This window comes from Cupressus sempervirens, chromosome 7, assembly GCF_028749045.1.
Source record: "Cupressus sempervirens isolate cs-2001-9-10 chromosome 7, ASM2874904v1, whole genome shotgun sequence".
Classification (NCBI taxonomy): Eukaryota; Viridiplantae; Streptophyta; class Pinopsida; order Cupressales; family Cupressaceae; genus Cupressus; species Cupressus sempervirens.
In genome coordinates, this window is record NC_143124.1 from 555,049,619 (window position 1) to 555,066,055 (window position 16,437).

General features: G+C 31.2%; 1 pseudogene; it reads right to left on the reverse strand.

Annotated features, from left to right (window-relative positions):
- Window positions 1–8,788: 8,788 nt before the first annotated feature.
- LOC149547982 (polyamine oxidase 7-like) lies at window positions 8,789–12,820 on the reverse strand (annotated as a pseudogene).
- Between the last annotated feature and the right edge of the window lie 3,617 nt (window positions 12,821–16,437).

Here is a 16,437-nt window from a genome sequence, read left to right on the forward strand (position 1 = left end):
TGTGGAGCAAAATTTAGAATTGGATCAAAAGGATTGTTGAAAGTTTTAGAGGATTTGGATATGCATGCATTCACATATTGTCTCAGATTTTAGCTATGGTTTTGAGGTAGGATTTGAAAACTCATTGTAAAATTTTATAAAAGGATCAATCTACTTTGTGTCTTCCTGAGTGTTTGCATATTGCTTATTAATTTACTATATTGATTGTTGAATAAAGAATTACGTTGTAGATTTTGAAAAGAAAAAATTATTAATCAAGAAAACTTGAATGAGGAAAATTATAGAAAAAATGTAGAAAATTATTATGGCTGTATTCTTTTAAACCCCTTTAGATAATATAGGGAATATTTGATTATGAAAATTTGGAAGAAAACAATAAATTAAACAATTAGGGTTTCAACTTTAAACTTGTCATTAGAACTTTGAGATTATCATTAATTTTCTAAATATAGATGAATATTTTTTTTACATCTAAAATAATTTAATTACAAAATTCATTTGGAAAGAAAAAGATTAATTGAGAGGAAAGCACGTTGTAACTAAATGTATACATGTACATGAAAAAATAAATACTAAAAATAGAAACTAAGTATAGTATGGTTACATGCATGTCAAAACAAATATGCTAAAAATAGAAAGCTAAGTATAGTATGGTTACATGCATGTGAAAACAAATATGCTTAAAATAGAAAACTAAGTATAGTATGACTACATGCATGTGAAAACAAATATGCTAAAAATAGAAGCTAAGTATAGTATGGTTGCATGTGAAAACAAATATGCTAAAAATAGAAAAACTAAGTATAGTATGGTTGCATGATTTGAGAGATCAAAGACATGTGAAAATACTAATTGTATGTGTATTTTTATTTTATATAGTTTAATTTTTAAATTTATTTATTTAACAAATAATAATAATTTATTAATTTCTAAAATTAAATAAATATTATCCATTTAGTTATAAAGTGAATGTTAGTATTAGTGATTATTTAAATCTAATTAAACTCTTAGTTGCATATAAATGATATTATATTTATTAATGTAAGAGGGAAGTTAATAAATAAATATTTATAACTTTATTATATTTTAATAGAAGATGTGGTAGAGTTCACTTTGTAATCATTTAATTAATGACTATTTCACTTTATGAGAAAAATTATAAACTAGTATAGATATCTTAAATAAGTCTATTCAAATAAATGCCGATAGATATGCACTACAAAATAATTATAATCTAATTTACTACATCTAAAATTATTTATATTTCTTTTATCTCCATTTATTTAGTTTTTTACTAAGTTAAGCTTGTTATTTTTTTTTTTTTTAAATGAATAATTTATATCTATTTATAATAAGATTTAAACTTTTGACATGTAGATGGTTGTTAAATTTAACCTAGAAAAAAAAAGTTAACATTAACATGCTCACATCATCCCACTCCACCCATTTGCCATTGTAGAATGCCTATCGGCATTAATAATTAAATTAACTTTATAATTTTATCTCTAGTTGCATTATGAATTAAAGGAAAAGTAAATGTTAATATTAGACTTAAATACAAGTCAAATTAATATTTTAGAAATGAAATTGATATTAGTATTTAATCTAATAATATAAATTTATGTTATTAATTAAATCATTTATGATTTAAGATTATTTAAATTATTAACATGATAATATTGCATGATATTTTATATGCAAAAAAAGTTTAGATATTTTAACTACTTACTATTTTAAATAAGTATATTACTATAACAATTTATATTAACATGTATATTCTTACCTTATTTCTAAACACATTCTTATTTAACCCAAATTAAACATGAGAAATTGGTGGAATCAAATCATGTGGCTAAAAAACTATGTGTTTTTTAATATTCTATTTATAATTTTGTGATGTTTATTTTCTTGATAGTTTTTCTTTGTGGGTTGTTTAGTTGGCCAAGTTAAAATGTGGACTAGAGGTATTTTTGAAATTTCTTTTATAATTATTTGACTAGATGTCATGATGAACTTTATGATTTGAATTGAGATTTTTTTTTTTATGAGCTTTATGCTATTAAGCATTTATGAGAAATTGAGTTTTCAAAACCAATGTTATTTTTTGGGTTGCATGTTAAGGAACCAAAATTGATCAATATTACTCGTGGTATGAGACATTATTGTGGTTTGTGATTTTTGGGAAGGTAGTCTAAGTGCATGTTTATGGGAGTGGCTTGCAATGGGGGCTAGGGCCCAAAGTGGCTACCAAGGTAACACATTGTAAGTTGTGTAAGAAGTGATAATATAGTAATTAAAATATCTTTCCTAGCACTTTTTCTTGAGATATATTAAAAAAATAAGTTGGAGATTTTTCCTTGCCCATGCCTTGAGTGCTTGTATATTCTAAGGATGAGAGTGAGATGATAGCTTGAGAGGTATGACTAGTTTCCTCATCATCACGAGAGCATATTTAGGTTCTGCATAGAGTCACTATAGGGCCAAGGTTTTGAGAGACTGCCAGGGTAACCTTAGAGTTGGTTCATGTGATGCCACTCCATAGTATGTAGCCTGAGTCTCCTTCATGGTTTTTTAATATTTTCCTCTAGTGGTGTACTTGTTGGATATTACTTTTGATGGTGCATTTATTTTGAGTTGTTACTCATCGATTGGATGTCATTTATTATTGATAGTTGACTTTTATTAATGAATAATTAGTTATTCATTAGTGGTGCTTTTATTGTTGATGATTTACTTTTATTGATGACAGTTGTTAGCTAATGGTTATTGTTCATTGACATGCGGCTTTTTTTTTGAGGTGGATATCTTTTAGGATTGTATATCAAGATTTTGGCTTTTAATTTCTACTTGGTATATGTATGTTGATTTGATTATGGTGTTAGTATTGGAATGAGTGTCCTTTCAATTTTGATTATCTCTTCTTGAGTAGTTTGTGTGACCCTTGAGGTAGTTTTGGCTATCAGGATTCCTTACCAAGGATTAATTTATAATTTAATTATCTATGTGTGGATCCTACATTATCTCTCCTACACGGTGGGAGTGGGAGCCTAATTCAGTGACCATGAGGTCAGCAGGTAGTGTCTTCTTACCATTTGGATCCCCCTTAGATTAACAGATGTTGGACGTTGATATACTGGTACCATTATCATTCTTATTCTTATCTTAGAGACTTCTATTCATTTGATGTATCTATGTATCCTGTGTTTTGAGATCCTATAGGATATTGTATTGTATATAATTGATGTACTTGTATCTATTTTCACATACCTTGTGACATGTGCAGTGGATGTTATTCATTAGGTGTGCTTTCATATTATTAGTTGTACTTATGCATTTGCTTATATGACTATGTATGTGTTTACTCATTTTATGATTATGGACATTGTAATTGAAATTTAAACTTATTAATAAAACTTTTTAAAATGTGACTCAACGTGAAGGAACCCTTGAGGAATTGAAACTGTATTTGCAATTGATTACATGTTCTTGATGTGTATGTATATATTGCTTCCACATTATTGTTACTTTGATGTTGTTTAAACTTTAAAAATAAAATAAAAATAGTTGAGTAAACATTATAACATATTAGATTTATTTCTTTTGGGCTCTCGAGTGGGGCATTATATATCATGGGTTGTAATATCTTTTGTATTAACCTATGTCTTTGTTGATCCTTGTTAACATCCTTTTGTAGTATTTTTGCAAATGCACTAAGATAAAGTGCCACTCTATTGCATTTCTAGATCTTGCATAACTTTGTGTTATGTTGTACTCACACTACATTATAAGTGCCTTGGGGGGTTTCATGTTGGCCATATTCACCATCTTCCTTTGTCAAGTGAGTGTTCCTTCCACAACATTAGCTTCATGGTGTGTTGATGACATGTGCCATTATAGGTATTTGTACTTGTTTTGCAATCTCGATGTGTCTCTTCTTCTTCCTGTAGGAGCTTTTGGATTAAATTTCAGTGTTCATGTCTTACCTCTTAGCATTATAGGGGGGTTATGTTGGTTCTATTGCTTTCTTGGTTTGATGAAGAGAGCTTTGTATTAAGTATTAGATCCTATGTAGTAGGTGATTACAGTGGCTGGATGCCTATGTATTTCGATGGGATGGATCATTACTAGATAAAAATTCTTTCATTCCTATTTTTTGGAGAGTATGAAGATACCTTTTGGTCTTTGATTGATAAACTCTTTAGACTTAGTCTTCTCTACAGGTAGTCATGTTCCATACAGTGGAGGTTCTTCAAATCAGTAGCTTGGCTTTGTTTGTAGCTTTATGTTCCAGTGGTGTTCTTCATGATCATCTTTTGTTCCTATCTTCTCGAACATTCTCTATTTTGGAGGCTTCTTCAATTCTTCACTAGTTCTTTCAGTATTATTTTCATCTCTTTTTGGATAGGGTTTTCCCCATGTGGTTTTCTCCATTCTCCTCTTTTCAGAGATTTGGTTGTGGTTGCGTACCTCATCAGGCTCTATTGTTAGGACCCAAATTTACTTTTAGTAGTAGTTTCTAGGTTTTAGCTACTCCCTAAGTTTATCTTAAGCGAGATCTTAGAGTAATAAAGTATTTAATTATTAAATAAATCATATTGATTTAATTATTAAGTCACTTATTATCTCTACTTTACTTAAGCTAAACCTTGGGCATATAATAATTAATTCTTTTATTAATTATTATCATGCAAGCTAGGTTAGTTACTTGTTAGGGTTTTGATATCCTTTATAAAGACGACATCTCTTTGTAATTAAACATACACTTTTGATAATATAAATTTCTTTTTTTCTCATTAAGAATGTCTCATTTATGGATCGAGGAATTCTAACATCCATAGCTTTTGCTTCTCTCTTTCTATGATAGGTTTTTGCATGCAAGTGATTCTTGGGAGCCGTGGGGTTCATATTTCATCAACTTCAACATATTATTTTTGACTTTTTTAGAGAACATTAACATTGCAAATGTTAATTAGTTTTGCCACTATCTTCACACTTCTCATAGACATATGTCTAACTTTTAATATACTTAACCACATAGGAAAAAAATTACATATTATTGTTCTATACTTCATTGCATACACTTAAAAAAAAACCTTTTCATTTTTTATTACTTTGATACTAGTTATGATCTACACATGAACAGGTAGCAAAATTTTAAGATGGAGCCACTTTAATAATTCATTAAAAAAATACTCGTTGTGAAACTATTAAAAAATATACAACTTCTAGATCTCAGTCTTAACTATCACCCTACCAAAGGGATTTGAAAAATACTAAGTATAACTAGGTCTTTTGTGTTGCACCAAAAAATAACTATGTTAATTTTCTAAGAAATTGGGAACTATTTTTTTTGTGCATAGGGTTTGACCCACCTAATATTATCCATTATGTAAAGAATCTAGTAGTTTAGAAAGTAGATTCAAAATACTATAATTTATATTATTTTAAGTTGTACATCTTGTCATTTTAAGTGGATGACCCCCAAAAATCTCATCCAAGTTTAGTTTACTTGATTTTAGAAAAAAAGTTTCCACTTATAACCCCTTTTTTAACGTCTTGGTGCACTTTCCCTATATCTAAAAGTGTGTGTCTTGGTTGTATAGGGGTTTGTCTTAGTCAACCCCTTATTTTGGTGATTTCCACCTCTATGGATATTCATTAAGTATAGTGTAATGTGTATTGTTCTCATGAATATGGAGTAGTAATTCAAAATTCCAAGCTTGATATCTAATGTAATCTATAAATGCCAAGATCTAACTCCCCAGAGTGAAACTCTAGTATGAAAATATAATTAATATGTGTTCAAGTGCCTACAACTATATAATTATGAAGAGAAAAAGCATATATCTAAAAATAAAATAAAAAACAAACCAAGACACCAAGAGATAAATTACTCTATCCATCTTCACAATTAGTTTTCAACTCTATGATGTCTTGAATGCTTCATAGAAGTGTTAATCTCCTCTTTTCTTCAATAAACGAATAACAAATTCTTTGGTCTCCACCTTGAAATTGGTGTTACATCAAATTGGGATGTCCACAAAGCTATTCTTTAGCCCATGTCCAACATCATTCATTTTTATATTGTCAAATGAAGCCAACAAGGTTGATTTATAGTGATTTGGAGATGAAACCCTATGGGAGCTAGCAAAATGAGCATGATGAACCACAAATTTGAAAGAGGACCAAGGGAAGCCAAAATAGGGCCTTGAGTAAGGAACAACCTCATCTCTCATGCCAAGTGAGAGGCCTCATCCCTCACCTTATAGTTTATCTGGAATGTGACCCTCTCATAATCTCAAATGCACAATGCCATCTAGTTTTATCACATGACAAGTGAGGAATTGTGATTTAAGTGAAAAAAGAGGGTCAAATGAGAGAGGGGAGGATGACCTATAGGAATTGTGCTACCTCAATTTTTTCACAAGGAAGAAAGAAAAAGGTCAAGGAGGATGTTTTAGATCCTACCCAAAATTCAATTAAGAAACAGGGAGGGAGATTGAGACAAGTGTCTACAAGTGTGAGTGAAGTTCAAAAATTTACTAAAGAGGAGCTAAAAAATCACTAAATTGATTTGCTTCCAATTCAAATGGTAAAAATATCATAATTAAAGAGAAGAAAAAATATGAAAGGATATGTTGAATACCATAGCCAATATTTGAATAAACTACATTGAGTTGGGGTATAATGCTTCATAGATAATTACAATTGATCCAATGACTCAACAAAAATTAGAATTTTTTTATGCTTGTTCAAGTTAATTATGGATCTAACAACATCCCATGCTAGTCATTTTAGAGTATTGACATTCCAAAGATTTTACACATTATTGATGCCTTTTATAAATAGAAAACATGACAATTTATGATAACTTAAAGCCAGAGTCTGACCAAGTTACATAATATATTCTTCACCAAAGATGAGGTGGAAAATCTAAAATCATGTTGGGGAGAGGCATCTATCCATATTAAAATATGATAAATTTCTTCACTCTTTCTAAATTGAATTGAGAGAAGGTGAGGCCTCGATAGAAAAAAATGGAGCATGCAGTCTAATTGGCCCACAACTAGCCACTTCTTCTTTATTAGAGACGATGTTGATTTTGTTTTGGACAAGGATTTTTGAAGCCCCTTCCCCTTTAACAACTTTGATGATCCATTTACCCCTCAAGTCTTTGGATCAATTAATCTGAAATCACATTTTTTCATAGGTTGAATTCAATGAGACCACGAGGTGGATGTAAATCTCATTCCATATTCCCATCAAGTCTATGAGAGACATCTAATGATTTTAATTAAGTCAACATAACCTTTGCCAGAGAAAAGTCAACATGATGACTAGTAAACATGAGCGGTCCAAATTATTTATTAGCAACTTGGATTCTTCCAACTAAAGAGAAGAATGTAATACTATTTGTTAAAATAGTTTATCTTTGACCATATTGATAAACCAAATTTGGTATATTAGAGAGTGTAACTAAAAGGATAAAAAATAACATTAGATACCTCATAATTTCATTGTTCATGGTATATTTTCATTCATGTGATATGCACTAGGGGATAGTACCATCCAATAATAATCAAGAATCCAATTTCTTCATGAAAAAAATTAGAAGAAAATACAACACAATGCAACTCTAAAACATGTATAGTATTATAAATTCCCTTTTCATAATTTTACAAGAATAATAAACTGCCATCAACATAATGCAAATTAATAACAACATTATTTTGGGGAAATATATTCCTAAAATGAGATTCATATTGCTAGAAAATTGAATGCATACATTCTATTGTATCATATGAATCTAGAGATGTATCCTTGAAGGATGTATCTCTGAAGAGGAAAGGGATGGGTTATATTATTAAACAATGATCTAAAAATTAGCATCCTAAAAGAGCATTTGAACACAAGCTTAAAGTTTAAGTGTGTTATGAATAGTTTCACATTAGATGTATGATTAAAGGGGCTCAACCCAAATACATTATTGTAACAAGTCATTAGCATGTCAAAGACTTAAAACTTGTTGAGAATATTTTTACATTTGATGTATGATTAGAGTATCAAACCTTCATATTTTATAATAACCAATCCTCGATTACATTATGAAAAAGAAAACTTGTCCTTTAAGATTTATATAATCATTGATTGAGGATTAAAAAATAAATTGTATAAACACTTCTAATTATTTAGAATATCATAAATTAAGAGAATTTCAACAAGACATTAACAAAAGAAGATTTAAAGATAATAAAATGATTAAATAAATATTACATATAATAGATGCTAAAGAAATTAGTGGCATACATTATATAAAAATATTGAAATATATTAATAATATTTTTCACTAAACAATATAACTATACATTACATAAAATGATCAATTATAAAATCTCATTTAATTAATCTTGCATTAACATTTTTGATTTAAAACAATTAAGTAATTTATACTCAATAAATATTCTATGCATAAACATCCAATAATCTTTACATTAATCCATTGAATCAACCAAACATTTCAATGCATAAAAGCTGTCTCTATCGTCTTTTTTTCACCAAAACATTTCAATGCATATTATAGCTTTAAAAATATCAAATCTGCAATATTAAAATTTTAAAATTAAATTATTAACGAGAAGGAAAATTATCAAATTATAAAATATTATTTTATGAAATTATAGTCAAATTGTAAGAGTGCCAAGAAATTAAAATCCTGCATCTAATAGGCTAAGTTAATAATAACACACTTCAGATTTATCTAAGTAGATCATATTTCCACGTTTTCCCCTCACATCGAAAACTTTCGGGAAATTTGAGCCTTTCTTCTTGCCCGACTTCCTGACATTTTCCCCTGCAAATTAAGGTACAAACATAGATCAGTGCTTCACATATTAAAATGATGTATGAAACTATTTACAAACAAATAGAGACCAGCAATTATGGCTTCTTAAGTTTCAATCTCTAGATATTTTTGTCCCCTCCTTGAAAGGGAATAATTTTCGTTTTCTCTGGAAAATTCACGCGATCCTTCAGTGACTAAGCTTAATATCTCATGCACAACATTTTGGGTTAGAAATTCGAAATAAAATTTTATGGTTTTTCCGCAAAAGAGGCTACGAGAAATTTGTTTACCCGTTTGATCTGTGGATGAGGGCGATCATCTGCGAGTACGGTTGTCTTCTTTATGAGCGTTGAATTGTTCGCACAGTTACCATCGTTAATGCAATCCAACACCATATTAGCTGTGTCCATGCCTGTTCAATGTAATATGTAGAATTTTCAGCATAAATCTAGTTAAGATCTAGTTATGGAAGAAAATAAAAAAATTGTACAAAATAAATTGTGAGTTTCTTATGTAGAAAGTCTTGGATTCGAGTTTACTTAAACTTAATAAATAATAACTAATTACAACACATAATAATAATAATTAATCTTCATCATCTTACAGATCAACAAATAAACTCAATATATAATATTTAAACCATTCCCAATCTGTTACCGGCAAGTCAGGCACCGTGGACAAATCCATTATACTTCTGACTGGTATGTTCGCCGGTGAAAAATATAGGACCTACGGGTGCCTGCAATAACCCAAATATCATTGTTATTTAGGCTTGGAGGGGGCTGGTGTTGTTGAAGAAAGTGGAGAAGAGAATATTTAACTGTAAACCTTTAATTCGTAGAAGTCTTGCACGGTGACACCAATCGGCCAGTTTGAATAAGTTCCCATGAAGAAACGATTTTGACCCCATTTGGGGATCAAAATATGAGACATTTCTGGAATGCCATTGCCAAACATCTTTCTTAGAACAGCCATGATTTCGGCTTTGGTCTCTTCTTCGGGCTGCTGTGCTATTCTTCGCGCTTCCTCGTCTTGCACTGTCACCATCAGAAGGTTCCCTCCAGGATACTCGTTTTCCAAATGCTGTTACAGTTTACACTAATCTACTATATTATTTTCATGCGATTAATCCGAACCAAAGAAAAAATCTTAAAGAGTTTTCGAAAATGTGGATTTTACCTGCCAGAAATTATAGTAGCCGCTTCTCTCGTGGGCGTACATGAAAAACTCCGTTCCCGGTCCTCCGGTTGGCCAGAATTTGTAAGGGAATTTCATGAATATCTTGCAATAGTTCACCATGTCCCATTTGTATATTGCTAGCAGCTTCCACATCTGCCACATCATGATATGCATAAAATATCGCAACTCCAACTTTGAATTATCTTGTTAAAGGTGAGAGAGTCATTAATCTTACTGGAAGATCGGGCTTAAACTCGATGAGCTTAGTCTGCAGCACTCCGACACTAACGGAGACAATGGTGTTCTTTGCAGTGTAAACCGATCATTCCTCTGTCGACACTTTCACGCCGCTGTCACTGTACTCGATTTTACGCATCACCTACAACACAATGGTTGCTCAGACATCTGTATGTTTTTATACTCCTTGTATAAACAATTAAAATCTATATCAAAGCACGGCTTTTAAGAAACATTTTGGAAAAGTTGCAATGAGAAGATTTTTGAGGCGCAACCTTGTTTAATTTGAGGCGTTTGTCAATAATCTTTCCGTTGCTGGATTGAAGGAATTCTTGGGCCAATCTGTGCAGAACGTGCTCGTAACCTCTCGAGTCTGCCACAAAGTAATTATCTTCTCCAAAGTCTTCAAAGGAAGGAACCGGCTCCACGTTCTTTAGGCTCGTTACACGCGGAGGTTCTGCATGCCAAAACCCCATCATCATCATCACCACTTTCAATAATATATTCATTTTTGTTCTTAATTTGAGACTTAACGGGCGACAAGTTTGACAACAACCTGCGATTTCAAAATCGTAGAAGAAGAAATCGATGGCCGTCTCCAGGGGAGTAGTTGGAACACTGCATTACGATTCCAGAAACCCAAAACATTCATTATCCTTGTGTGGTAACAACAATATGAGTAGAGTGATCCGGTTGAATGGATACTCACTGCCCGAAAACTCGCTGTGCCGCTAAGAGTGAGATGTCTTCCTCTCCATTTGCCGTGAATGTTGTTGACAGATTTTCACAGAAGTTTGAGGAGGCCGTTGCTCTCTCGAATGGCTCCGCCACCACTGACTGGGGCAAAATGCCTCCCCTGAACAAGATATTTCTTATTTAGCGTACCAATGAATAATTGTAAAACCTCGACGTAAAGTACGGGTCTAAAGAGTTCAATAAATAATCAATGATTTCATTATAGGAGAGGAAAGATTTTAAATAGTTTAGACTTTAAATAACTCAAAACATAATTGAATTTTAAATAGTTGAGAAGATAATTATAGAAGGAATTTTTAAAATAAAATTAATATTAAAAAATAAAATTATAGGTTTAAAATTAATCCTGTAAATTTTTATTATATAGGTTATGAAAATTAAAAATAATAGTCTAAACAATACAATTAGGCATCAAATAACAAAATCTTTATATCAAAATAGTACAACCATCTATAAATTCAGAGAAATAAGAAAATAATTTTTGAAAAGTAAACATACCAACATTGTCAAATTTTCACATTCTTTTTGTGATGCAAGTTTGATTGTGTGTGTTTTTTAGCATTAACATTTGAGATTACAAAAAGTGATTCCATCAAGAATGGTAAAGTGTAGGATTTGAAATATATATAAAAAAATCTTCCTCTAGCTCATCCCTATGATAGATCACACAGTGTGATCGAAAACATTGATAATGAAAAACTCACACAATCAAATCTAGAAAAGAACTTGCATGAAGTAAGCATACATTAAGTGAAAACATATAAATTAAATGTTCTTAAATCACCTATAAAACCAGATTAAGTCATAGGCATGAGCAAAATGGAAGGTGGATGATATCTAAGAAGAGTGGTAAAATAGAAACTGATACTATTTTACTTTAGAGAAACTGGAGACAAAAAGACATTACATCATGGACTGACCTGACAAGGATATTCAGATCATTCACATTCAAATTTGAGTTAGTTGAATATTCTTTTTGAAGAACACATAGTAACAAAAATTGCACATGATCAGAACCCAAAAATATTATCAATTAATTCTTATAGACAATAAGTAAATTGAAATAAGAACTACTATTTTCTGAATATAATAAAGTTACAAATAACATGAAGATTCACAACATACAAGAATGTGCCAATCATTTACATCAAAATTTTAAATTTGAACTCCTTATCCCAAAATACTAGAAAAAAAAACTACATAAACATCACCCATCTATTATAACTTTATCTACTTATTTCTATAAAACCCCTATGAACTTTTCACCTAACAAACTTATATACATCAAATACAAGTTAAAAAACATTTCATGCACCTAATCACACTACCCACTAAAGTGCCCAGAAATTTAAAAGTTGAAAAGGTAATGTTCGTTCCTGAGGAATTTTAAGGATTTTCTCATGTACACAATTAGACTTACTCTGATCATAAATATTGTAACTAATATTTTCCCAATCAGACTTAAATGTCCATAGGTTGTATTTATTTGCCAGAGTCCAGATAGGATTCACATTCTTTGGCGACCCTACGCCTTCCACCCAGTTGGCACCCATCTCAATGGGGTACCCGCCCACCATTTTCTTATGCATTCTCCCCCCAATCCTATTCGTCGCCTCCAGTATTACAAAATCCTTTATCCCCTTCTCATACAATGTCTTTGCCGCCATTATGCCTGCATGTAAAAGAGTTGCATTTAAACAACAAACGAAATACCCAAATGTCAACACCATAACATCATTAAAACAAAGAGATACCTGACATTCCAACCCCAACGATAATGGTGGTTGCATCGGTAGCATCTGCTGAAGAAGACAAGCAGAGCGCCAACATTGTCAAAATAGAGAAGACAGCTAAACTAGATAAACCCATTCTACTCATCTTGCACGCAAATTACTCTCTCTGACGACTATAATATTGTGGAAACACCACACCATGGCTTGCAAAGATGCCTCCCCAAGCAAGTATTTATAGGTAAAATTCGAGTGTTTTCCTTTGCAGAGTCACATGAAAAGACTACTTAAATGTTTAAAATTAATATGAAATTTAGTGACAGTATTAAATGGGCTGCTGCATAGCCATAGTTTCAAGTCCTTCGTGGTTGGAATAAAAGGCGATGATGGGAGAAATGAATAACATGTAAAGACTGGACCCAGGGCGTTGTGCTTTTCGTGTTATCCGTTACAAGCGTGTTATTCACGTTTCCATTGACGTCCTCTCAACTGACAGCTTCACTTAATTGCCATTATCTCATGTCTGATATCAATTCCTCAAGATGTCGTCTGCAATTATGTCTGCGTACCCAAAGATGGCTCTGTTGTTATGGTGGCTAAGTTTATATAATGCATTCACGTTGCAGCAATGAGTGCATGTTGCCTTTTATTTTCTTTTAATCAAGTGATGGGATGTGGAAGAAAACTGTAGCTGGGTAGGGTTTATATTCCAGGGATGTATCTAGGCTTTCCTAATTAAGATTATTGAAAAAAGAAAAGAAGATTATATTGTAGTCCAGATATATGTATATGGAGGAGAGATATATGTATGGGGAGTAGTAATATAAAAGGAAACACATGTACAATAGCAGAAAATATGTTTATAAAAGTAATTTAAAATAAAAAATAAAAATGTAGTAACAAGTTATCGAGCTAGAACAGTAGACAACAATCAAAATCGAGTTGCAGATCCAAATTGTTGATAAAGGGAGTTTTGACTTGAAATTTTGAGAATTCAGATTTTGGTATGATAAGTGCTTTTGTCACTAATGCCAAAGGGGGAGATTTTTGACCTTATGGTCAAATCATTTGTTTATTAGTGACTTAACACTTAGCTAGTTGGTTTCATTGCTACTGAGCTTACCATTCTTCTAGCAGTGTTAAACACTAAGTGTTTCAGTTGCTACCATATTAAATAGTCAGGTTTTAGTTCATGCCAAGCTTCATAGTATCTACCGAGCATCTGAAACAGATTACATTGCTTGCCAAGTTCTATAGTGTTTACCGAGCTTTAGAGACAATATACAGTCTTACCTGAGCGTAGCAATGGCTACCAAGCTTTCTAGTATAAGTGAAGAAGATCATAGTGTTAACCAAGCATATCAGTGTCTATCGAGCTCACAGTGTTAACCAAGTAGATTCAGTGTTGACCAAGTCATGCAGTGTCAACCAAGTGATTCAATATCTGCCGAGTTCCTCAGTGTTCACTGAGTCATAGAGTGCTGACCGAGTTCTTGCTACTTGAAGTGATCAATATGGACCGAGCTTCAACGTCAACCAAGTGCCAGAGTTTGTTGATTGTTGATAGTGTTTGCCGAGTGTCAAAACATCACCAAGTTGTCTTCAAAACCTCAGTTACAATAGTGGGACGACTTTGTGAATTATGATGAATTTGGTATTGTAGTTGACTGCATAAGATAACTAAATGGATTGATATATATGCAATGTATTATATCATATCCATTGTAGTAATATGAATGTGAAAAAGTAAGAAGCAGATGAGTGTGAAATAGTGAAGGCTGCAAGCAGTATAAGGAATTGCAGAGACTTATGTATCATAGTAAGGTGATCATTATAATTCAAGGAATATTTGCACCCGACTAGCTAGCGCCTTCCCAAACCCATTCCATTCTATATATGTGGCATGCACTTTGTCCCTGTTAGTCCTGCCAGAAGTGTCATAAGTCAATTACACTTTTGTACTAACTGTGCCAAAAGCCCACCGACTATCGTCAATCAAACTACCAAATGCCATATCTTTCACATGAGCATTGGACAATGTGCGGATTGGTTATTTTTGGGTTCAACAATTCATTCTATTTGGCATTTATAGTGAGCGGGCTTTATGAATACATGACTTATTATTTCTTACCTTTGAGTTCTGCATTTTTATTTGGGTGATTCTTGCCAATGAATGTCGAGTTCTTGTTTGAGTGTTGGTTGAATATGGTTTTGGCCATAGAAGACATCACCATCTTCACATAGCAGCAACTGGAACAAGTGAAACAAGAATTTTCTTGAGCGGTGGTATCAGGTCATCTCTAGGTAGTTTCTCTAAGATATTTTCTTGTATTTAAGGAAGAATATAATTGCATTGGTCTGTTTATCATCCTTGCTCCTTGTTAGGCTATTTGTTGCATAGAGAAATTTTTTAGAGTGTCAATATTGGGGATAGCTCATTTTTTTTCCTATTCCAACCAAATTTTATTTTACAATTTTTGTTGTCTATGTAAGTGTAGCTCAAATCTTTTGGGGTTAGTGTTGTGAGTGAGTGAAAATAAATGCCACTATTCCCTTTGAAAAGACTTATTTTTCCTATTTTAAATATCATTTTTCTAATGAGTATTCCCATTCTTGATGGCAGTGATATCTTTATCAATTATTTTGTCACTTTGAATTTTTTTCTTGTTCTAAGCTTGTTGAAAAATTTATCTTCAACCAAACTTCAAATTTTTAGTGTTTCAATTTTTAAAAATACATCGAAGGAAGTCTATTATGTTTAAACAATAACCCAATCTATTTATTTGTCCTCAGTCCCACAGTCATCAGAAATTATCTTTGATGTTAGATGGCCTAAGATTTGACACTATGAAGTTTCCTTGAATCTATTTTATAATAGAAAAATAGGTGGCCTTATAATAATAGATTATAGAATATAATTCAAAATATTAATGATAAAATATACACATTAAAACCATACCAATTTGAATAGAAGAAAATACCTAACAAAAATATAAAAAATTTAAGTTGTATAAAGGAAAACAAAGACAATACACATTGTTTTCATAAAGGAAAAAACCAATTTTCAAAAAATCTTGCAAAAAATCTTTTCTGATGAATAAAAAACTTTGTTTAGAAATTCAACTCTCTCTTTCTATTTTAATAGAAAAATCATATAAAGATAATGGTAATTGCTTTTTACTTTCATTGAATATGGTACACCTTTATTCTTTTATTTTTGATGTAAGGTGATGCTTATCCTATCAGTTTCTATTGCTTTGAGGGACAGTTTACTATGTAATAAATTATAATCACAATTGTTTTCTTGTCTTTAAAATTGGAAGGAAGGATGATTTTTGATTTTTTTAAAAAAGTTTAGATTAATCAAATTTATTTAAATTAATTGTTTATTAAAAATATTTGGAAAGATCATTTGTCTTCCACTCTAGAAAATAATTTTATTAGTACAATACAAATAAAAATCTAAAAATCCAAATATCATTTAGAAGTTTAGGAATATACAAAATTAAAATCTGACAACTAAAATACTATATTGCATCTTCCATTATAAATGATTGAGTATTAGATCATAGATAAAATTGATTATTATTTTTTTCTTAGACAAACACTTAAACAATACAATATAAGCTAAGAAATTTACCATCCAAGTAAGTGAAGCATATAAGGTGTAGTACACATACCTTTCCTTTCTAG